This window comes from Papio anubis, chromosome 10, assembly GCF_008728515.1.
Source record: "Papio anubis isolate 15944 chromosome 10, Panubis1.0, whole genome shotgun sequence".
Lineage (NCBI taxonomy): Eukaryota > Metazoa > Chordata > Mammalia > Primates > Cercopithecidae > Papio > Papio anubis.
In genome coordinates this window covers 74,853,584-74,878,905 of record NC_044985.1, presented here as the reverse complement: position 1 = coordinate 74,878,905, position 25,322 = coordinate 74,853,584, and the positions used below count along the sequence as shown (strand labels likewise).

At 36.9% G+C, this 25,322-nt stretch overlaps 1 protein-coding gene and 1 non-coding gene across 6 annotated transcripts in view; one reads left to right on the top strand and one right to left on the bottom strand.

Moving 5' to 3' along the window:
- STAT4 (signal transducer and activator of transcription 4) overlaps positions 1 to 25,322 on the top strand; it is a 123,368-nt gene that overhangs the window by 9,552 nt on the left and 88,494 nt on the right. The gene's annotated exons all lie outside the window — the stretch shown is intronic.
- On the bottom strand, positions 18,900 to 19,006 carry LOC116269375. Its single transcript, XR_004176836.1, has one exon. It is a non-coding gene; the product is annotated as a U6 spliceosomal RNA (small nuclear RNA).

Genomic DNA, 25,322 nt, shown 5'->3' with positions numbered 1-25,322 from the left:
AAATGACATGATTTTATTCTTTTTATGGCCAAATAGTATTCTATTATATGTGTGTATGTATGTATATAATATATATATAAAATATAATACATATATACATATATATGTATATACATATATAATATGTCTGTATGTGTATATAGAATATTTCCTTTATCCATTCTTCCATCAATGGACACTTAGGTTGATTCCAAATCTTTGTTATTGTGAATAGTGCTGCAATAAACATGCAAGTGCAGGCATCTCTTTTATATTCTAATTTTTTTCCTTTGGATAAATACCTAGTAGTGGGATTGCTAGAGCCCATGGTAGTTCTATTTTTAGTTTTTTGAGACATTTCCATACTGGTTGTATTAATTTACATTCCTACCAACAGTGTACAGACTTCCTTTTTCTCTGCATTGTCATCAGCATGTTATTTTTTGTCTTTTTAAAAATAGCCATTCTAGGCTGGCCGTGGTAGCTCACGCCTGTAATCCCAGTACTTTGGGTGGATCACCTGAGGTCAGGAGTTTGAGCCAGCTTGGCCAACATGGTGAAACCCTGTCTTTACTAAAAATACAAAAATTAGCCAGACGTGATGATGCATGCCTGTAATCCCAGCTACTCAGGAGGCTGAGGCAGGAGAATGACTTGAACCTGGGAGATGGAGGCTGCAGTGAGCTGAGATAGTGCCACTGCACTCCAGCCTGGACAACACAGCAAGACTCTGTCTCAAAAAAATATATTCATAGCAATGTCATATATACATATATACAAAATATATACATAGCAATGTATATATATATCATATATGTATAAAATAACCATTTTAATGCGGGTAAGATGATATCATATTGTGGTTTCAATTTACATTTTCCTGATTAGTGATGTTGACCATTTTTTCTTATATCTGTTGACTATTTGTATGTCTTTTAAATTTTTAAATTCTTTTTATTTCAATAGTTTTTGGGGTACAAGTGGTTTTTGGTTACATGGATAAGTTCTTTAGCAGTGATTTCTGAAATTTTAGTGCACCTGTCACCCGAGCAGTGTACACTGTACTCGATGTGTAGTCTTTTATCCCTCACCCCCCTCCCAACCTTCCCCCATAAGTCCCCAAAGTCTTTTACATCATTCTTATGCCTTTGCATCCTCATAGCTTAGCTCCCACTTGTGAGAACATATGATACTTGGTTTTCCATTTATGAGTTACTTCACTTAGAATAATGCCCTCCAGTTTTATCCAGGTTGCTGCAAAAGACATTATTTCATTCCTTTTTACGGCTGAGTAGTATTCCATGGTATATATATATACACCACATTTTCTTTATTTACTCATTGGTTGATGGACACTTAGGTTGGTTCCTTACCTCTGCAATTGCAAATTGTACTGCTATAAACATGATTGTGCATGTGTATTTTTTATATAATGATTTCTTTTCCTTTGGGTAGATACCCAGTAGTGGGACTGCTGGATTAAATGGTAGTTCTTCTTTTCTTTGAGGAATCTCCATACTGTTTTCCATAGTGGTGGTACTACTTTACATTCCCATTAGCAGTCTAACAGTGTTCCCTTTTCACTACATCCATGCTGTTGTTGACTGTTTGTATATCTTCTTTTGAGAATTGTGTATTCAAGTCCTTTGCCCGCTTTTTGATGGGATTATTTGTTGTTGTTTTTTTTTCTGGCTGATTTGTTTGAGTTCCTTGTAGATTATGGATATTAGTCTTTTGTCAGATACATAGTTTGCAGATATTTTCTCCCACTCTATGGGTTGTCTGTTTACTTGGCTGATTATTTCTTTTGCTGTGCAGAAGCTTTTTAGTTTAATTAGGTCCCATCTATTTATCTTTGTTTTTGTTGCATTTGCTTTTGGGGTCTTAGCCATGAATTCTTTGCCTAAGCCAATGTCTAGAAGCTTTTTCCAATGTTATCTTCTAGAATTTTTATGGCTTCAGGTCTTACATTTAAGTCTTTGATCCATGTTGAGTTGATTTTTGTATAGGCTGAGAAATCAGTTTCATTCTTCTACATGTGGCTTGCCAGTTTTCCCAGCCCATTTATTGAATAGGGTGTCTTTTCCCTGATTTATATTTTTCCATGCTTTGTCAAAGATCAGTTGGCTGTAAATATTTGCCTTTGTTTCTGGGTTCTCTATTCTGTTCCATTTATCTACATGCCTATTTTTATGCCAGTACCATGCTGTTTTGGTAAATATAGCCTTCTAATATAATTTGAAGTTGGGTAATATGATGCCTCCGGATTTGTTCTTTTTGCTTAGTATTGCTTTGGCTATGCAGGTTGTTTTTTTGTTTCATATGAATTTTGGATTGTTTTTTGCTAGCTATCTGTGAAGAAGGATGATTGTAGTTAGATGGATATTGCATTGACTCTGTAGCTTGGTTTGGTTAGTGTGGTGATGTATCAGACCTACTGATTCTGCCCATACATTAGCATGAATTGTGTATCCATGAGTTTATGTTATACTCAATGCTCACTTTCATCAGTATTTAAGTAGCTTTCTGTGTATGAGATCTTTCAGGGTTTTCTAGGTATATGATTATATCATCAGCAAACAGTGACAATTTGACTTCCTCTTTTCCAATTTGGATGCCTTGTATTTCTTTCTCTTGTTTGATTCCTCTGGCCAGAACTTCCAGTACTGTGTTGATTAGAAGTGGGAAAATGGGCACTCTTGCCTTGTTCCAGTTCTTGGGGGGAATGCTTTCAACTCTTCCCCATTCAGTATAATGTTGGCTGTAGGTTTGTCATATATGACTTTCATTACTTTAAGTTCGTTTTATGCCTATTTTGTTGAGGGTTTTTTATTATAAAGGGATGCCAGATTTTATCAAAGGCTTTTTCTGCACCTATTGAGGTGATCATATAGTTTTGTTTCTAATTCTGTTTATGTCATGTATCATATTTATTGACTTTGTGTATGTTAAAATATCCCTGTATTCCTAATATAAAATCCATTTGATCATGATGTATTATCTTTTGATATGCTATTGGATTTGGTTAGATAGCATTTTTTTGAGGATTTTTGCATCTATTTTCATCAGAGCTATTGGTCCGGTAGTTTTCTTGTTATGCCCTTTCCTGGTTTTGGTATTAGGGTGATACTGGCTTCATAGAATGATTAAGAGAGGATTCCTTCTTCCACTATCTTTTGCAATAGTTTCGGTGGGATTGGTACCAATTCTTTTTTGAATGTCTGATAGAATTCGGCTATGAATCCATCTGGTCCTGGACTTTTTTGGTTGGCAATTTTTTTAGACGACTGATTCAATCTTGCTGCTTGCTATTGGTCTGTTCAGGGTTTCTGTTTCTTCCTGATTTAATTTAGGAGGGTTTTATATTTCCAGGAATTTATCTGTCTCTTCTAGATTTCCCAGTTTGTGCACATAAAAGTGTTCATAGTAGCCTTAGCTAATCTTTTGTATTTCTGCTGTATTGGCTGTAGTTTCATTTCTCGTTGAGAAATGTGATCTTATTTGGATCTTCTCTCTTCTTTTTTTGGTTAATCTCACTAATGGTCTATCAATTTTATCTTTTCAAATAATATGCTTTTTGTTTCATTTATCTTTTGTATTTTTTTGTTTCGATTTTATTTAGTTCTCTGATCTTTGTTATTTCTTTTGTTATGCTGGGTCTGGATTTAATTTCTTTTCAGTAATGTCTATTCATATTTTTGCCCACTTTTTAATGGGTTTTTTTTTTTTTTTACTATTGAATTGAGTTCCTTTTATATTCTGGATATTACCCTTTTGTCAGATGAGTAGTTTGCAAATATTTTCTCCCATTCAACAGATTGTCTTTTCACTCTGCTGATTGTTTCCTTTGCTATGCAGAAGCTTTTTAGCTTAATGTAGTTCTATTTATCTATTTTTGTTTTTGTTTTCTGTGCATTTGAGGTCATAAGCACAAGATCTTTGCCTAGACCAATGTCCTGAAGCATTTTCCTTATGTTTTCTTGTAGCAGTTTCTAATTTTAAGTCTTACGTTTAAATCTTTAATCCATCTTGAGTTGATTTTTATATATTGTGAGAGATAGGGTCCAGTTCCATTCTTTGGCATATGGATATCCAGTTTTCCCACCACTATTTATTGAAGAGGATGTTTTTGCCCCAGTGTAGGTTCCTGGCACCTTTGTCAAAAATTAGTTGGCTGTAAATATGTGGATTTATTTCTGGGTTCTCTATTCTGTTCCATTGGTCTATGTGTCTGTTTTTATACCAGTAACATGCTGTTTTGGTTACTATAGTCTTGTAATGTACTTTGAAGTCAGGTAGTGTGTTGCCTCCAGCTTTATTCTTTTTGCTCACATTGCTTTGGCTCTTCAGGTTCTTTTTGGTACCATAAAATTTTTTTTTCTGTTTTTCTATTTTGTTTTTCCTATTTCTATTTTGCTTATTCTATTTCTGTGAAAAACAGCATTGGTATTTTAATAGAGATTGCTTTGACTCTGTAGATTGCTTTGGGCAGTATGGTCTTTTTAATGATATTAATTCTTCCAATCCATGAGCATAGAGATGTGTTTCCATTTGTTTGTGTCCTCTTCAATTTTTTTTTCTTTTTTTGAGATGGAGTCTTGTTTGTTGCCCAGGCTGGAGTGCCTTGGCACAATCTCAGCTCACTGCAACCTCTGCCTCCTGGGTTCAAGCATTTCTCCTGCCTCAGCCTCCCAAGAAGAATAGCTGGGACTACAGGCGCACGCCACCATGCCTGGCTAATGTTTGTATTTTTACTAGAGACGGGGTTTCACCACGTTGGCCAGGTTGGATTACAGACGTGAGCCACCGCGCCTGGCCCTCTTCAATTTTTTTAATCAGTGTTTTGTAGTTTTCCTTGTAGAGATCTTTCACTTTCTTTGTTAAATTTATTCCCAGGTATTTTATTTTTTATAGGTATTGTAAATGAGATTGTCGTCTTGATTTCTTTCTCAGCTAATTCATTATCATTGTATGGAAATGCTACTGATTTTTGTACGTTAATTTTGTATCCTGCAACTTTACTGAATCTATTTATCAGACCTAGGAGATTTTTAGTGGACTCTTTAGGATTTTCTAGCATAAAATCATATCATCAGCAAAGAAGGACAATTTTTGTGTGTGTGTTTTTGATGCAGAGTGTTGCTCTGTCACCCAGACTTGAGTTCAGTGGTATGATCTTGGCCCACTGCAACCTCCGCATCCCAGGTTCAAGCAATTCTCCTGTGTCAGCCTCCTGAGTAGCTGGGATTACAGGCACATGCCACCACACCCAGCTAACTTTTGTGTTTGTAGCAGAGATGGGGTTTCACTGTGTAGGCCAGGCTGGTCTCGAACTCCTGACCTCAAATGATCTGCCTGCCTCGGCCTCCCAAGGTTCTGGGATTACAAGCGTAAGCCACAACTCCTGGCCAAGAAGGACAATTTGACACCCTCTTTTCCAGTTTGGGTGCCTTTTATGTCTGTCTCTAGCTTAACTGCTCTGGCTGTGACTTCCAACAATATGTTGAATAGAAGTAGTTGAAAAATGTTCATCCTTGTCTTGTTCCAGCTCTCAGAGAAAACACTTTCAGCTTTTTCTTATTCAGTATGATGTTAGCTGTAGGTTTTTCATGTATGGCCTTTTTATGTTGAAGTATGTTCCTTCTATGCCTCATTTGTTGAGAGTTTTGGTCATGAAGGACATTGAATTTTACCAAATGCTTTTTCTATATCTATTGAGACAGTCATATGATTTTTGTTCTTCATTCTGCTGATGTGATTGATCATGTTTACTGATTTGCATATGTTGAACCATCCTTGCATCCCTGGTATAAATCGCACTTGATCACATTGTTTATTTTGTTTGTTTGTTTGTTTTCTGAGATGCTGTTGGATTTGATTTGCTAGTTTTTTTGGGTTTTTTTCCTGATTCACTCTTGCTAGGTTGCCTGAGTCCAGGACTTTATCCATTTCCTCTAGGTTTTCCAGCTTGTTAGCGTATTGTTCATAATTCTCTTTGATGATCTTTTATATTTCTGTGATATCAGTTGTAATGTCTCCTTTTTCATTTGTGATTTTATTTATTTGGGTCATCTCTCTTTTTTATGATTAGTCTAGCAAGTGGTTTATTGATTTTGTTTATCTTTTCAAAACAACTAGTTTTTCATTTTGTTGATCCTTTGTATCTTTTTTTAGTCTCTATTTCATTTATTTCTGCTCTGATCTTTATTAATTCTTTCCTTCCACTAATTTGGGGATTTTTTCTTGCTTTTCTGGTTACTTGAGGTACGTGATTAGATTGTTTATTTGAAATTTTTTATCTTTTTATGTAGGTGTTTATTTCTATAAACCTCCCTTTTAGCACTACTTTTTCATAGATTTGGATATGTTGTTTAAATTTTCATTTGTTTCAAGGAATTTTTTTATTTCTTCCTTAATTTCTTCCTTGATGCAATGATTATCCAGGAGCAGCATGTTGTTTAATTTTCATGTATTTGTACAGTTTCCAAAGTGCCTTTTGCTATTGATTTCTAGTTTTATTCTATTGTGGTCCAAGAAGATATCTGATATAATTTTGATTTTTAGAACAATTTTTGAGACTTGTTTTTTGTCCTATGCTCTTGATTGGGTAGTACACTTTGGCTTTGATGCTGAGCATGCGCTGTAGTGTAGTCTCTGTGTAATTTCTTTGGCTATAAACAGCATCAGTGGTGTCTATGATTTCCTTGATAGCTTAAGGTGCATTTGTTAGTGGAGCCTGTGTTGAAGTTTTTCTGGGCACTGGGACACCAGATGGGCCAGTATTTAGGCCCCAGTGGTGGCAACAGTAGGCTGACCATGTCTGTCCTTGGGACCCAGGGTGGAGTATGCTGGCATCAGTGTTAGCAAGTCCAGATGGGCCAATTATTAAGCCTCTAGGTGGCTTTCGTGAGTGCTGGATATAGCAACAGTAGGCCAGACAGGTATGTGGGTTCTTGGACCCCCGGGCAAGGAGTATGGCATGGGCAATGGCAGTAGAAGTGATGGGACAACCCTTTGCTCCCAAGCAGTCCATGCTGATGTTGGAAGTAGTTATGATGGGCTGGGAGGGCCAGTCCCCAGGCCTATAGGTAGCACATGTGGGTGGGTGCCAACTGTGGTTGTAGCAGCAGGTTGGGTGGGCCCAACCTTAGACTTTGGAAGGATTGCTCAGGTGTGAATGGTGGTAGACTGGGTTGTGTGATCCCCACTTTACAGTTTTGCCTTTTGTAGAATGTCATGCGGTTGGAATCATACAGTCCGTGGCCTTCTTAGACTGGCTTCTTTCACTTGACAAAATGTTTTTAAGGTTCCTTTGTGTCTTTGCAGGGCTTAATAGCTCATTTCTTTTTGCTGCTGAATAATATTCTTTTGTACAGATGTACCCCAGTTTGTTTATTCATTTTTGGCTATTATGAATAAAGCTGCTATTAGCATTCATAGGGATTTTGTGTAGGAGTAAGTTTTCAACTCATTTGGATAAGTATCTAGAAGCATGAGTTCTGAATCATTATTATTGGATTTTCTGTTGCAAACCCCTTTTCCTTATTCACCTTCCTTTTTGTCTTTCTCCCTCAGATAGAATGACTTAAGAAAAATAAAAATAGTGCATATTCATAATTTTTAAAAATTAAAGCAACACAAAAAGTGCAAAGAAGAAAGTGTGAAAAAATAAAAAATCTATGGGCTGGAAATAAACATATTAATATTTGATAGGTGTCATTCCAGACATCTCCTTACACATGTATATGTGCAGATGGAAGGTGGAATTTCTACTGCTGCTCCCATCCCCTGCCCCTACCCACCCACACACACACACCAGGAACTCTCCATGTCTCTTACCTTACATTGTTTTCCTCCATAGCTTTTATAAACCTTTGACTTCCTCTATATTTATTTGCCTTTTTCTTGCCATTAGAATATCATCTTCATAAAGGGAGGGATTTTGTTTGGTTTACTGCTATATCCCCAGTGCCTGGACAGTCTGCCTAGACACATACTAGATGCTCAATAAATGATTTATGAATAAGTGAATACCTACATAGGAATATCAGATTTAAAAAATGAAATCATATTATTAATAATTAGTTTTAAATAAAATTTTATTTTTATTTGAATTCAATTAATATTGTTATTTTAAAATATTAAATGTTTCCTCACCATAAGAAATATTTTTTCCCAAAAGAAATTCCACTCAAGTTAATTTTTAAAACTATGAAAACCATTAAGAGATGAGATACAGAAACCACATATTTCACTCTTAGGCAGTAATCTGTTCACTCCATGCTATTAAATATGAGGAGAAATTAAAGTTCTTAAATTTGCTTCCACTTCCAATTCCCATCCCTACCTGCCAATTTTCATCATTTATATTATATTTTGTTAGTTACATTATCCTTGTTTTATCACGGCAATTCCACACATTTCTTTAATTTTGCATACAAGTAGATTCAGTGCTCATCACTACTTCTTTCACCATTATGTCTCCATTCCTGAGGTTTCAAATTTTGATTCATTCTCAATTGCCTAGATTTCATCAAGTAGTTTTTCAAGAAGCTCTCAATGGTGCTGTAATCTTTGAGAACGGTCATGCTTAAGAATATCTGGTACTGTAAAGGACACCCTGACTTGCTATAAAGTTCTTGGTTTACTTTTTCTTTCTCTCAACTATTTGTAGACATTGCTCTATCAATACGGAAGTGTTAGGCCAACCTGCAGTTTTTGTTTACAGTTAGGAGTGATGTTGAAGCTACTTTACAGCCAAGACAGTATGAGCAATAACTAATCAGAAAAGACTAGGATTGAACACTTACTAGCCCAACTGATGCATACCCACTGAATATAAGCTTTGCTTGTAGTGAAAAGTCAAACAGAATAGAAGGATATAATGTGAAGAATGAAAGTCCTTCATTTCTTAAGAGACGTTTCTCTTCAGTTATGTTCCAATTGTAATTTAGTGTGGAATGAATGGCGTGCTTCATGCTGTCTTGTCTTCATAAGTAGTTGTAAATCTAGATAACACACCTCCATAGATGTAGAGAATAAACAGGCCTCTAATTTGCTGTAGTCCCCGGGGTTGTCTACAGCACAGCTGCCCCTGGATCGATATGGAGAAACCTGTATTCAAAGGTCCAAACCTTGTCCCTAGGACTTAGCTTCTTCACCTGGGACATTCAGATGATACCAGTTGAGGAAACCAAGATACAGGAATTTAGTACCCATCTATTCCTTCCAATACAAAACATCGGAGAATTCTGGCTTTTGCAAACTGTTGTTGACATTTTATACCCAGATGTTACCATTACCTTTGAAGCCTCTTGTGTCTCCTCCCTGACTCCACTCTGCTCTCTTTCCACCTGGAGCAACCACTGACCTAAAATTTGCATTTGTCATTTTTTTTCTTTTTGTTATCATTTTACCACATAAATTTGTATCCCTAAAAAATAAAGTATCTAGGTTTGAAAGCTGCTAAATCCACATAAGTGAGATCACACTATATTTATAGTTCAGCAACTTGCTTTCTTCACTCAACATGGTTCCTGACATTCATCCATATGGATGTGTGTAGCAGTAGTTTATTCATTTTCATTGCTGCATAGTATACCATTGGGTGAATTATCACAATTTATTCGTTCTACTGTTGATGGGCATTTGTGTTATTTTCCATATTTCTTCACTATTACAAACAATGTTACTATGAACATTCTTAAGATGTGTCCCTTGGGGCACATGTGTAAGAAATTCTCTAGAATATACACATAGGAGTGGAATTGCTGCATCATGCACTATGTACATCTTTAATTGTATTACATAATGCCAAATTGTTTTTAAAAAGTGGTTATACCAATTTACACTTTCCTTATAGGGCTAGAGTTCTGGTTCAATATTCTCATCCACACTTGTTATGGTCATGGACCATACAATATGGTGGTATAGCCACCTTATTTCCTCATTTTACTTTTTATTATTTTTCTAACTTTTTCTAACTTTACTCAGATACTTAATTTTCATTGCTTGTTTAAATAAATGCATTTACTTTTTGATATTTTTGAGAGGTGATTTTGTATACTTTCATATGTAGTGCTCTCATTGTTCATGTCTAAGTAGTCCATAATTCCAGTTTTGAATTCTATTTCTGGCTAGATAAATTTAAAAAACCATTCCACTATAAGCACATAGAAATGCTATATAAATTATAACAGGCTTTTAAATGCATAGATAAGCTTACCACAAATTAAAAGAAATCATAGAAACAAAAATTAAGAAAAATGTGTAAAACAAAATTTAAGTAGGAGCTGACATGATAGCTTCCATGCATTCTTAGATTTTAGACATACGGGTCCCCAGCATGGTAAATTTAAAAAGCAAACAAACTGCAGGACACTAGAAAGAAAATATTCTAAAAGTAACAGAGGATAACAAATATATTATCTATTTTAAAAAAAGGGGGGGGGAAAGCCAAAACAGTAACAAGTGAGAAGAGAGTAGAATAATTTCTTCACAGAACTGCAATACACTATCTATCAAAATTCTATTCCCAGCTAAGTTATAATACAAAATTGAAAGTTCACCACAAGGATACCTTCATGGAAAGAATTCCTAAAGGATATTAATTAGCACAGAAGCTAAGCATACTTGACAAAATTTCAAAAAGACCACTAAAACAAGTGGAAATAGACTACATAAGAAATTAAAAGCACAAAATGTCAAAAAAAAAAAACCCAAATAATATATATTAAATTGAAAAAACTCCTCAGTTATAAAACAAATTATTTTTTTTTGTAAGAATGCACCCAAAACATGAAGTCATAAAAGGGTGATGAGGTCAAAGAGATGAGTTGGGGCTGTCTCATAAAGAAACTTGTGGACCTTAATAAGAAATTTGAGACTTACTTTACTGTGTGGTGGGAAGCCACTGAGGAGTTTGAGCAAGGGAGTGACATGAAATGATTTTTGTTTTAAAAAGCTCATTCTGGCAGTTGGATGAACTGTTTTGAGTCAAGAAAGAAGCAAGGAGATGTGTTAGAAAATTCCATTGACTTTTTTTTGGAAAGTGACATGTTAAAGTCTTTTTTTATTACCATGGATTTATCACCTCTCCGAATCTTCTCAAAGTTTTTGCTGTATGTATTTTGACACAATGTTGTAAGGGGCAAAAGTAGAAGTTAACATCTTATTGGTGAATTGAAACTTTTTTTTTTTTTGAATTGAAACTTTTTAAAAGAGATCTTTTCTGTTCTTTTTTCAGAGATGGGGTCTTGCTGTGTTGCCCAGGCTGGACTTGAACTCCTGGGCTCAAGTGATCCTCCCACCTCAGCCTCCCAAGTAGCCGGGACTTCTGGCATGCACCACCATGCCTGTGTATTGATATTTTTAAAAGTCCATCTAAAGTGTCCTCCTTTGACCCATTTACTGTTTTTTATTTTAAAATTTCATTGCATGCTTTTATTTTTATTATCATTTACTAACTGGTAAATGGATTCATCTCTTCATTTTTATACTTTCTGTGTCATGTTTTACTGGGTATGCCTTTTGTAAATATCATGCAGCAAATTTTATTTAGTCAACAAATATTTAAAGAGCACTCACTATGTTATCAATCACATTTTAAGCATTAGGAAGACATGGAGGAAGTCATGAAGCTCACAGTCGAAAAAGTTCACATTTAATTGCTTCTCAGCCTTTCAGTTAGGAGCTACTGTAAAAAGTTCATGCTTCCTATGTTCTGCTTTTTAAATTATGGAAACTTCTTTGGCTATTCCTCAAAGCGTAGTGTTAGGAAAGTAGAGGGAAACAGGCATTAGCCATCTTGTCTGATATTAGAAAAATAAAAAATCTCTGTCAGTTAGAGAGCTCTGCCTAGGGTTTTGGTGTTAACTCTGTGGTTAGTAATCTCACTGCCTATAGAATATTTTTCACAAGTCAGGGTGATGACTATTAGTGAGAGTTTTAAACTTGGTGAGTGAGGGGGCATGAGCAAGTGTCACCTGCACCTCACATATTCTACTCTCTGAATCACCATGGCCTATTTCTTAGAGGTCATTTGGATATGGCTGAACGAAAATGTGTTAGAGCTGAAAGCACCTCGAAAATCAAGCCATACGTGAATTCCTTCTTGTTCAGTCTATAAAAATTGTCTTTTTGGTTCTGAATATCCCACAAAGTGAGATTTTTAATATGACAAGGTAAAGCATTAGAAACACATTTTGCAATGCCAAAGAGGAAAGAAAAGTGGCTTGAAATGCAGAGCTGCTCTAAGTCTGTCAGATCCTCTTCTCTTACTCGTGTTGCTTTCTCAGTTCCCTCCTCTTCCTTCCCCTCTATACACCACATACAAAGAGAATAAAAGAGATGACCTCAACCTGAGACCTGAGAAAAATGTGTAGCCACTTTGTGTTAACTCTGAAGGTGTTCTCAGTTGAGGGATCAATATTCATGCCATTTTGCCACACATGGGTAGCAGTCGATTCATCAATCACTCCACAGTTATTTCCCCAACTCCCCAATGCACACCCTCAAAATCTGTCTCCCTTTAAGATAATAAATACCATGATGTCAATATCACAACACTCATATTTCAAAAGCTTAGAGAACTCTGTGTTGTGCTGTTGAAGATGAAATGTGAATTAATTGTCAAGACTTTGATGCATAATATGGGATCATAAACAGAAGGTGGATGGTGTGCATCACAATTTGTGCATATTACACTAAACTGAAATCCAGTATGATCAATGGAAAACCCCAACCACCTGAAATTTCATTCATGAGCCATTTTGTGCATATCCCTCCAAGCCTTTATTTTATCCTAGATTGATCTTCCTCTTGATTAAATCTTCTTTAACAATTTAATACTCAAGTCCATGATGATTCATCCTTTCCCTGATTTTTTTATTTTCTGTAAAGCTTATGCCAGAGTATGGGGCTTCTTTTTGCAATAATTACTTTGTGGATGATGAAACATCATTTTTATTCCAGCGACAGCTTGGATTTCTTAAAAGTAGGGCTCATATAATTTACTTTGGGGTACAATGGCTATCTACTCCACAGATATTTGTTGACTGAATATTGATTACACCATATAGATGTTAACATCAGGATAGTATTGACTGGCAAAGGCATAAAGTGAAGAGAGCTTAGATAAAATTCTTATGTTGGAAGAGTTTCCTACCTAGAATGGAGACAAAGTGCAAATGAATATTTATGATGTAGTGTGGTAAGCACCGTGGTAGAGGCATGTGCCAATGATAATTCACAGAGTTAGAAACATGTGGGTTGGTTATAAATGCATAGTTCAGGACTCTCTGAAGAGGAGTGGAGGAAAAAGAGTATCTGGTACAGCAAGAGCAAGAATACGACAATGTGAGATTTCCTATCTCACAGACAAGCGAGGCACTTTAAACATTAAAAGGTGATTGAAGACCTTGAATGCCATGCTAAGCAGTTTGGACTTCATAGGGAACCATCAAATGTTTCAATATATTTTTATTGAAAATATATCCAGAGCTGATTTTCTCTCTAGGAAACCCACCCCTTGTCTGCTGTAGGCAAAAGAATATTGGAGAATTCTGACACCGATAGGTTTTTTTTTTTTCCTCATTCCAACCTCTCTTCTCCCTCTCATCAAATCATCCAGAGACTGGATGAATTTTACTTCCCTAACATAAAAGTTAGCCTCCAGCCTGATCAACATAAGGAGACCCCCATCTCTACAAAAAATTAAAAAAATTAGCCGGGCATGGTGGTGTGTGCCTGTAGAATCAGCAACGTAGGGTGAGGTGGAGGCTCACTTGAGCCCAGAAGGCAGAGGCTGCAGTGACCTGTGATCATGCCACTGTACTCCAGCCTGGATGACAGAGCCAGAATGTCAAACAAACAGACAAGATTAGCTGTAATATACCAAGGTGAGGGGAAACTATTTCATGTGATGAAAAGTCAAGTCCAAGACCTATGTCATCCTGGGTACTTACAGAAGAAGCCCACCCAATCTGTCCAGGAGCTGGCATGGAAACCCCAGCATGTGAATCTGCTGGCCTGACAGCTGTAACAGAAGCTTGCAGAGAAGCTGCCAACCCAGAGGGCAGTCCAGGGAAAAAAAAATGAGATTTCTACAGCCTCTAGTGTGACAACTAACCATACCACTGAGGAAGTGGGCGGGGAGATACAGATGCTGGTAGAGAAAGACGACATGAAGGTGTTCATAGTCATCTGTTGATTTTTACTATCTATTGCTTCATTGGTTAGGAGCATCATGGTGGTTGTTAAGCACAATTTGGGCAGATAATCACCTAAAAAGTAGGATAATTGTGTCTTTTAACTAACAGTTTTTAGAAAATAGTTTGTCTCCATTTCATGGAGATGAAGAACTGTAAGAACGCCATCTACACTGTTCTAAAACCACTGTGATTTGGAAACTTTCCAAAGAGATACTTAATCAAAACCAAGACAGCTCAGAAGACTTTTTACCTTAAATAAGCCTCTGACATATTTTAATATAAATTTTGTTAAAGTAGGTTTAATAAGCTAAAGCATAAAAATGGGAGCAAAAATAAATACATCTGCTTGAAAACAAGTTCGTCAATATAATCCAAATCAGTTCAAAATTAATTTATGTTCAGCTTTAAAACTGTGACTGAAGGGAGTAATGTCAAGTAGATATCTAAACTTAGTAGATCTCTAAATTTAATTTGTAGGCATTGAACAGCTGCCTTTCATGGGTCCAAATGAATAACTTCAAATGTATCCACTTTAATTTACCAACAAGAAGTTCATGACTTAGGGAAGAAGTTGGTTTTTTCATCAAATCACCAGGCACTCTCTGACCTTTCATTATTGCCTTTCCTAGAGATGACCTGGGGACAAAAGATCTGCTCAACTTAAACCTAACTCTCCCCACACTCCCTTTTGATAGTGAGGATCCAGGCCCGACATGTTAACTCATGTCTGTAATCTCAGCACTTTGGGAGGCTGAGGTGGGAGGATCGCTTGAGGCTAGGAGTAGAAGACCAGATTGGGCAACATAGTGAGACCCTATCTCCACAAAAAATTAGTTGAGCATGGTATCGTGCGTACACCTGTAGTACTAGCTAGTTGGGTGGCTGAGGTGGTAGGATAACTTAAGCCCTGGAATTTGATGTTACAGCAAGTTATGATTGCACCACTGTACTCCAGCCTGGGTGACAGAGCAAGGCCCTGTCTCAATAATAATAATAATAATAAATAATGAGGATCCAGAGCCAATAGCTCAGTAGATAGTCAATTTCCAGTTGTCTATAACCATATGCTCTGATTGTCTACTTTTGTCAAGAACATAGTGATCTCACCTCCAGTGGGCTCCTGAGTGCACAATGAGGCGTGAAGTTGTGCAGGTAGCCAAGAATTGTGTTGGCGCCTAAAAAATGAGAACCTCGTAAATGCCTGTGACATCAATAACCTGCCTGTTTTCTATCATTTAATCTGTGACCTCTGCCTCAGTAGAAAGATATGGGAATGGGAAGATAATCTGTGCCATATCAAACTTTTAAAAAAACAGCTGCCTTTCACAGCTTACCAGCTTTCCATAATTTATATCTGTCAAGATTTATGTTAGAAATAACTAATATTTCATTGGCTCTCTGTAGCTGAGCAAATCATCAACTCACCAAATCTTTTCCCTTGGATTCTTATATTTCTATTCCTAACAAATAAAAAGTCTTCCTAGAGGTGGAGACAAAGAACTATAGAGACAGAGATTTCTCTGGCAACAGTGTGGAGTATAGAATAGCAGTGGTGAAACTGGAGGTGTGGAGAGCTGTTTGAACATTATGGTCATAGTGCAAGAAAAAGGAAATTAGGATTCTGATCTAGGAAGTGGCACAGGAATGAAGAATATGTGCTGGAATTGTGAGAGAATTTGGTGAAAGAATTGACATGTAATGAGTAAATGTGAGAAAGTGAAAAATAAGAGATGGCTGAGGGTTTCAGCCTGGGTTATTGACATAGATAGACACGGATGTTGATGCACAGTGAAGATTAGGTTTATGGAGGGAGGTGGGATAACAAGATGAGTTTGATAAACTCTGTGTGATGTACAGTAGGAGGTTATTATGATAGGAAATAACTGGAACTAATGTGTCTACATATTTGCCTGCCTCCTGCATAAGACTGTGAGCTCTTTGAGTGCATTCATCTTTCCTTTCCGGTGCTTAACACAGAGCCCAGCATATACCAAGGGGGCTCAGTGTCTTCTTTTTTTGTTGTTGTTTTTTGAGATGGAGTCTCGCTCTGTCGCCAGGCTGGAGTGCAGTGGCACTGTCTCGGCTCACTGCAACCTCCCTGGGTTCAAGTGTTTCTCCTGCCTCAGCCTCCCGAGTAGCTGGGACTACAGGCACGCACCACCACACACAGCTAATTTTTGTATTTTTAGTAGAGACAGGGTTTCACCATGTTGGCCAGGATGGTCTCCATCTGTTGACCTTGCAATCCGCCAGCCTCCACGTCCCAAGGTGCTGGGATTACACGCATGAGCCAGCGCGCCTGGCCTCAGAGTCTTTTTTAATAAATGAGAAGTTGAGCTAACATTGAAAATATGAATATTGCCTTATTGCAATGCATATTCCTAACTAAATGGATCAAATGTCATTATTGCAAATTCAGTTTAGACAGAGTTCATAAGGACAATTTAGATTTTAAGATTTTCCTTGCTGAAATCAGCAGTTTCTAAGGATGGAAGGAATTGGTTTTGCAAAGAAGTATACAGATGGTCTCTAACTTAGGATAGTTTGGCTTATGATTTTTCAGCTTCATGATGGTGCAAAAGCAATACACACCCAGTAGGAACCATACTTCAAATTTTGAATTTTGATCATTTCCGAGGCTAGCAATAATATGCAGTACAATATTCTCACGATGCTGGTCAGTGGCAGCGAGCCCCTGCTCCCAGCTAGCTAAGCAATCATGAGGCTGAACAACCAATACTCTACAGTGTACTGTATTCAATACAGTATGTGAGATATTCAACACTTTATTATGTAATAGGCTTTGTGTTAGACAATTTTGCCCAATGCTAGGCTAATGTGTTTTGAGCATGTTTAAGGTATGATGTTCAATAAGTTAGGTGTGTTAAACACATTTTCAATTTAGAATATTTTCAACTGATGATGGGTTTATTGGGACGTAGCCCCCTCGTGAGTGGAGAAACATCTGTATTTTGAGAATATGCTACATGTGAGAGAAGGTCAAGCTGGAAGCAGGAAGGGTGGAGAAAACCTTTCAGCAGAAGGAGGGAGACACTAAACCTCTGGAAGCTGAGAGAAAATGTACTCACTCCGGAGAGGAGTAAGGACTGACGTGAACGGGAGTCCAAGACACACTTAGAACTAGCCTTCACCTGGAGAGGCGGGGAGGTGGTCTTTCTGAACCACCCCAACTTCCCATGAGCTAAGTCAGGAGCTCTGACACTCTGGACTCTAGGAATACAGAAGATCTTGAAGTTCCTCAAACAAAATGCAGTACAATGACAAAGTGGTTGAGATTCACTTAGAAATTGCACAGGAGAGCTATTTCTTTTTTTTTTTTTTTTTTTTTTTTTTTGGAGCGGGGTTTTGCTTTTTTGCCCCGGGTGGGGTTGCAGTAGCCAGATCTCAGCTCACTGCAAGCTCCGCCTCCTGGGTTTACACCATTCTCCTGCCTCAGCCTCCCGAGTAGCTGGGACTACAGGCGCCCACCACCACGCCCGGCTAGTTTTTTCTTGTATTTTTTAGTAGAGACGGGGTTTCACCATGTTAGCCAGGATGGTGTCGATCTCCTGACCTCATGATCCGCCCGTCTCGGCCTCCCAAAGTGCTGGGATTACAGGCTTGAGCCACCGCGCCCGGCCCGAGAGCTATTTCTTTTCACTGCCCACTCTGTTTCATGAGAAGGTTATACGCTCAAACTGAAAGAGATGTAGACTGAGGTCAGATATTATGTCATATTTTAATATGAGGTACTAAAGTGCATCACTTTTGTGCATCACTTTTTAAAGATGCTTTTATTGATGCAAAATAAGCATATAGTAAAATACACAAAGTTTAATTGTATAGCTCAATGAATTTTTTTATATACATCCATATAACTACCACCAGTTCCAGTTGTAGAAGTCTCTCCCATGCTTTTCCTAGTCAGCATCAGTCACAAAGATAACCACTATTCTTATATCACTGTAGATTTGTTTTGGCTGTCTTGAACTTCATATGAGTGAAATTTCACAGAATAATTTTCTGGAGTTAGACTTTTTTCACTCTATGTTATGAGATTTATCTGTATTTTTCTTTGTTTTGTTTTGTTTTTAATTACAGCTAGTATTCCATTGTATAACTGTAGTACAATTTATTTATTCATTCTCCTGTGGGTGGGTACTTAGACTATTTCCAGTTTTTGCTTATTATGAATGAAACTCAGAAACATTTTTGTTTGTATCTTTTAGTAGTGGGTATAAGCACTCATTTCTTTTGAGCATATTCCCAGAAGTAGAATGGTTGGGTAATAAGGCATTAAGATGTGTGGATTTAGGAGATGCTGCCACACAACTTTCCATGGTGGTTGTGGTAATTAACACTGTCACAGAAGTGTGTGAGAGTTCAGTTGCTCTGCTTCCTAGTCAACACATGTTACTGCCAGTCTTTTTTTTTTTTTTTTCATTTTTATGAATTCAAGGTGTGTCTAGTAGCAAATCATTGTAATTTTAATTTCCATTATCCTGATGATTAATAATGTTGAGAATCTTATACTTTATGGCCATTTTGATATCCTCTTTATTTTTTAAAATTTTTGTAGGTACATAGTTGGTGTATCTGTTTGTGGGGTACATGAGATGTTTTGATACAGGCATGCAATGTGAAATAAGCACATCATGGAGAATAAGGTATTTCCATCCCCTCAAGCACTTCTCCTTTGAGCTACAAACAAAAAATATGGAATGCTTTACAAATTTGTGTGTCATTCTTGATCAGGTGCCATGCTAATCTACTCTCTATCATTCCAATTTTCGTATATGTGCTGCAGAAGCAAGCACTAATATCCTCTTTTTTTTAAGTACCTTTTGAATTCTTTTGCCTATTGATTGATTGATTGATTGATTGAGACAAGGTCTTGCTCTGTCACCCATGCTGGAGTGCAGTGGCTCAATCACCGCTCACTGCAGTCTCAACTTCCCAGGCTCAAGTCATCCTCCCACCTCAGCCTTCTTATAGCTGGGACCACAGGCGCATGCCACCATAACAAGGCAGGGTCTCCCCATGTTGCCTAGGCTTTTTGACCATTTAAGATTTTTTTGTCTGTCTCTGTTTTATTAATTTTTAATTCTTTACATATTCCAAGTGGGTCTTTGTCGGAATATGTATTGCTGATGTCTTCTACACTGTTCTTTACCTTTTCAGTCTCCTCTACATGGTGTCTTTTGATGAACAACAGTTCTTAGTTTTAATTTAGGCTCAATTTTTTTAATTTTTAAAATGTTACCACTCTGTGTCTTTTTTTAAAAGAAATCTTGCTTGCCTTGGATTGTAACATTCTTCTAGGTTTTCTTCTGGGACCTTTAGTGTTTTAATCTTTTACATTTAGGACTATGATCCATTGGATGCCTTTTATATCTGGAAAGAGATAGGGGTAAAGTAGGCTTTTTCCATGTGGACGCTACACTGGACCTTAGCCAAAAGACTGAGAAGCTATCCATGTGGGTATCTAATTGACCCAGAGCCATTTATTGAAATGACCATCCCTTCCTCATTGCACTGCAGTGGTGTTTTTGACATGAATCTGGGGAATTTTATTTATGTGAGTCTCTTGTATGTTAGTCTATTTGTCTCTCCCTGCACCTATACCACATTATAGATAACTACCATAGATTTGTAGTCTTGATACATGACAGTAAAAGTCTGGAAACCTTGTTCTCCTTCAAAATTGCCTCGATTTTTCTTGATCCTTGGAATTTTCATATAAATATTAGCACTAGCTTGACAATTTCAACAAATAAACCTGCTGGGATTTTCATTGGAATTACACTGAATCTATAGATCATTCTGGGAAAAAATGACATCTTAATAATTTTGACTCTTCCAATTCATAAACACAAAACATCTCTTCATTTGTTCAGGTCTTCAGTTTCTCTTAGCAATGCTTTACAGTGCTCTTAGATAAGTCTTTCACATCTTATGGATGTACCATAATTTAACTAACCCTCTGGAAATAGGCATTCCTTTTCCATTTTTACTCCATTCTATCTTTATAAGCACAATGAAATTAAAAGCCTCACATGTATTTTAAATTATTTAAAGTGCCATAATTGGTATCTGAAACAACTCATTCTCCTCTCCTATATTCTTATCGACCAGCAAGAATTCAAAGGGCAAAGAACAACCCCCAGGGTGTCCCATCCTTCGGTTTTTAAACTACAGCAGAACCACCTCAATCTATTTCCTATTATTAAAATCTCTAGGGAACAATATTGCATGAGCAGACTCGGTAGCCTTTCCAAACCCTTACCAATATGATCAGGAACTTCCTCCTCTTGTCACTTGTGCTGTAAATTAAACACATTTTCCCATTGTTCACTTAGTGAGCAAAAGAATTTATCAATGAATGGAAGAACATTATCTCATCTTTTAAAAAATACTTATTTATACATTAGAAGACAGAAACTGTATTTTGGGGACTATTAATTTCCCAAGTCTATAACGTTTTAACTCTACTAAAAAGCTAGATAAATATAGATTCTAATCTCCAAGTTTGTTGATGAATGAAAGAACATGTACCTGGTAAAATGTTCTGTGTAAGGCCTTTTGATAAGCAGGTGAACGACTTTGGTTTCAAGTCTTCTCTCAAAGGTGGCCAACTCTAATAAACTATTAGGCATCAAACCACATGAATGCTGAGCTCTGTAGGGGGCTCATCTCTGAGTTCTTCTGGGTCATATCTTTTTGACAATGCAGCTTAGTATCATATTTACTGATTATTAAATAACTTTTTTATTACCAATGTGATACATACCCAACAAAGTTTAGAAAATATAGATGTGCAAAAAGAATCTGTAATTCTATGTTTAACTGAAAACCACTGTGAACATTATAGTATATTTCCTGCCAATATTAACTTATTTTAAAATTAATATTGTTTTAGAGTCTCCTTCCTAAGCTCTATACATTCACTTAGTCAACATCTTTCCATGCCATTAAATACCCTTTTTAGCATATTTTAATTCACCTATTAATTGGATGTTTATTAATTATTCAGTTTTTCACCAGTTTGCACAGGTGAAGTACACATACCTATTGTTAAAATTTCATTCATATTTGTGATTATTTTGTCAGAACTATAGGTCTTAATTCTGTGCATGAAAACCAGTTGTGTTCGTCTGGGCATCGTGGCTCAAACCTGTCATCCCAGCACTTTGGGAGGCCAGCGTGGGAGGATTACTTGAGGCCAGGAGTTCAAGGCCAGCCTGGGCAACATAGTGAGACCTCATATTTACAAAAAACAAAAATAGAAAAACTTAGCCAGGGATGGTGGCATGCACATTTAGTTCCAGCTCCGTGAGAAACTGAGGTGGGAGCATCACCTGAGTCCAAGAGTTTGAGGTTGCAGTGAGCTATGATCAAGCCACTGCACTCTAGCCTGGTCTACAGAGTGAGACCCCAACTCATAAAATGATCATAATAATCCAAGTTTAATGTGACAAAGCAGTTCCATTTCTAGATAATTATCATACAGAAATTCTCACATAGATAAAGAAAAGGATATACATTCAAGAATGATCATCGTATTATTGTTCATAATAAAAATGCAAAAATGATCTTAAAAAGTCTATCCTTAAATGTCTACAATGATTAAATAAATTGAAGTATCTCCATGCAACTTATAGCACTATTAAAAAATTATATCTGAATATGCTGAAATGGGATAATGACTATATTATGTTATTGAATGAAAAAACACAAAACAATGTCTATATGATTACCTGCAGGGAATCAAGGGAGGAAGTGAAAGATTAAGATCTCACAAATTTTTGATTTTTCTATTACTTGAACTTTTAAAAAATAGGCCCCAATTATATTAGTATTAAAAAACAAACAAACAAACAGGTTCAACAGATTCCCAGAATTCACTCCCAGAATCTCAAAGGAATGGGTCCCAGAGATCTGCAGTTCATAAAGCTTCACAAATGTTCTAATAAACTGCCAAGGTTGAGACCACAGCCTTAGGATAAATTTCTAAAAGTGGAATTACTATGTCAAAGGGTGTGAAAAATGTTAAGGCTTTTAATAAGAATTGCCAAATTGTCCTTTAGTAACATGCCAATTCACATTCCCACTAGCAGTGCATAAAATCTCATTCTATCGTCAACATGAGTGGTATAAAGTGTTTTAATCTTTGCCAGTTTGATAGATGAAAAATGCCAGGTCTGATTTATTTTGATAGAAGCGCCAGTTTGTTGCATTTGGTTCTCTTTGGAGGACACTCTGTCCCATCTATCTTCCTGTTGAATGGTGTAGATAGATACATCCTTCTCAGTTTGTGTTTCATTACAAAAATCACTTAGGGAACTTGTTAAAAGTGTAGATTTCCAGCTCCCATTTCCAATTTTGACTGAATAGGTCAAAGGTGGAATTTGGGAATGTGGCTCGGAGAGATAGGATTCAGGGAGTTCACAAAGGAGGGATGCATCCAGGCATCGGAAGAAAAATAAGCAATGGTGGATTTAGGGTCTGAGTATTTTGTATTCTTAGAATTGACTCTGCTCATTGCTTGCAATGCCCTCTGCCCAGGATGCAGTTTCCTACTCCCCTTCAAGTTGCAGCCCACGTCCTGCTCTATGTGTCATTAAAATCCACATCGAGTTTTCACTCCTCTGCACTCCCACAGCACTTAGTGTCCGAACAACTCATCCCGACACTTAATCACACGCTGCAATTACTTTAGATAGATGAGAATTGACTTACAGTAATAAAGATAGAGTCTAATGAGAGTTGTAGAAGTATTATTTTAGGACAAGAAGAAATGCCCGAGGATATCTTGGAAGATAATCCTGCAATAAATTACATTTGTGTTGGCACTAAATTAGATGCAATGGCAAGTCTTTGAAATTTGAAGTCAGAACAGCCTTAAGCTATTAGAAACTTATGTTTCTCTGCTAAAATAAGAGACTACTTTTTATCTTCCAAACTGGCAAAGATGAAAATCCCTTGATACCATTTTTGATTTGTTGTGGGACTGAGCAGCTCAGGTAATTCTAATAATCAGACAAGTTTGGGAAAGAATGCCCCACACTCAGTGTTCTCAGCATTGCCTGCTTTATTAGAATCCCTAATGACACATTTGAAAATTAGCCATGCTCAGCCCCACTCCAGAGATTCTGTTCCTATTGGATTTTGTAAAGCTCCCCAGGTAATTGTAAGATGTAACCAAGATTAAGACTCTGCTCAAAGTAATGCAAAAAGAATCACATGGAGATCTCACATATATTTCACTATTCTTTGCCACTCCAACAGGAGGGATATTTGAGTTGCTTTCTTAGTGGAAGTGATGGATTCCCAAAGATTTATTTACTGCCCACCTCAAGTATCTTGTCATTTCTGAGACGTTTGAGTAAATTTACTTTCAGTCATTTATTCATTCAACAAGTATATGTTGGGGAGTTTCTCTGCCAGGAACACTTCTGATGTTGGGATACAACAGGCAATAAGACAGAGGTGTCTCCTGCCCATGATGTATGTAATGTACCAAAGAGGACAGTAATTAAATAAGTATTTGCAAGTAATTATACTGGAGCTGAGTCTTCAAGCAGCCTTCAGTGGTGTTCTGCTTTACCCAAGAAAGTTAAGTGTAATGGACTGTTCCCAAAGCATGCCACCTTTGTCTAAATTTCATGCAATATGCTTTAAAAAAATTCTAAATCTACAAGGGTTATTCCTTTTAATTTATTGTATATCATAGGTATAAAAGCACTGTATTATCAAACCAGTTCCCTCTTGTCAGCATCAGTGAACAAAAGGTACGTATGTGATCTTGGCTTCACAATGGGAATGGAGGAGTACCATTGACCCTGTCCAGCATGGCCTTTACCAAAGCATTCCATGTCATGGGCAGAGCACAATTCAAGCAAATGAAGTTTTTCTGACAATCCAACACATTCTAAGTTTTTTCTGTGGTCATAATGTTCATTTCAACCAAACGTACCATATGATTAATACCTTACGCCTGCAGGAAGTAAGCAGTAATATAGAATAGATACAGTCTTATCTGGCCTTCTGTAAGTAGCCCTACTTGAATAGTCAGAAAGAGGACCTAGTGTTTAGAATAAGAGTACATTTTTGGACTCTTCTCCACCCACCAAATTGAAGCTTATTGATGAATATAATCCTGGCATGACATACACAAGAAAATACACAGTTTATTCTTCACTGTCTATGCATTGAGAGAAAGTCAATATTTCTGAGAACTGAGGTCAGGTACCACCTGAATCACCCAGATACTTAATGTAACTTAAGATTCTCATTGGAAACAAGTTATTGTGATTTTGCTTATGGGAGGAGCATTCTGTCCAACTGTCACAGGTAACTAAGGACCTGATGAGACACAATGGAAATGGCTCGTCAGCTTTTGCAGAATCTGATAAGATAGCATCAAGACCAAAGCAGATGTTTTCAAAACAGTAGAGTTCTCCAAGACATTGAAGTGTGGTTGACAGGTTATGTCTTGCACAAATGAACCAGGCAGAGGGACAAGTGGATGATGGAATCCAACCCATACCCCTCTTATGAAGCTATGTCTCCTAGTGTGAGACATCAAGGTTGCTTTATTTCATTGGATCCATTCCTAACCTCCAAAGAATTATTTTCCTCTCTGAGCCTTGAACAATAGCTTTGTTCATCACCAATGAAGCAGACATTTCATGGCTGCTTACATGTCTATGTTTTCTTTTAGCTTGTGAGTTTTTGAGAACAAAGGACCAGGAATCACCTTGACAAACGGGTTCTTGGTGAATGGGTTTTTGATGAAATGACCTGGAGGTGGAATTATCTCTTTCAACTTTGGATTCCCAATACTCAGCACAGTGTGTGGCATATCTCAGACACTCCATAAGTTTTGGGAGAATTGAAAAACAGATACTTTTTTCTGTTAATAAAAGTAACACATTTTCATACTCGTAAAAAAATCAACATACCAAATATAGAGGGAAAAAACAAATTTACCTTTTTAATCACGTAAACTAATGTGCAATTCAGTACATCAGTTCTGGAAACAAAAAAATAACAACAGTAATAATGACAATACATGAAAGTCTGTGAAATTTTGCCTGCGAGGGTAGGAACATACCTTCCCACTGCTTCAGC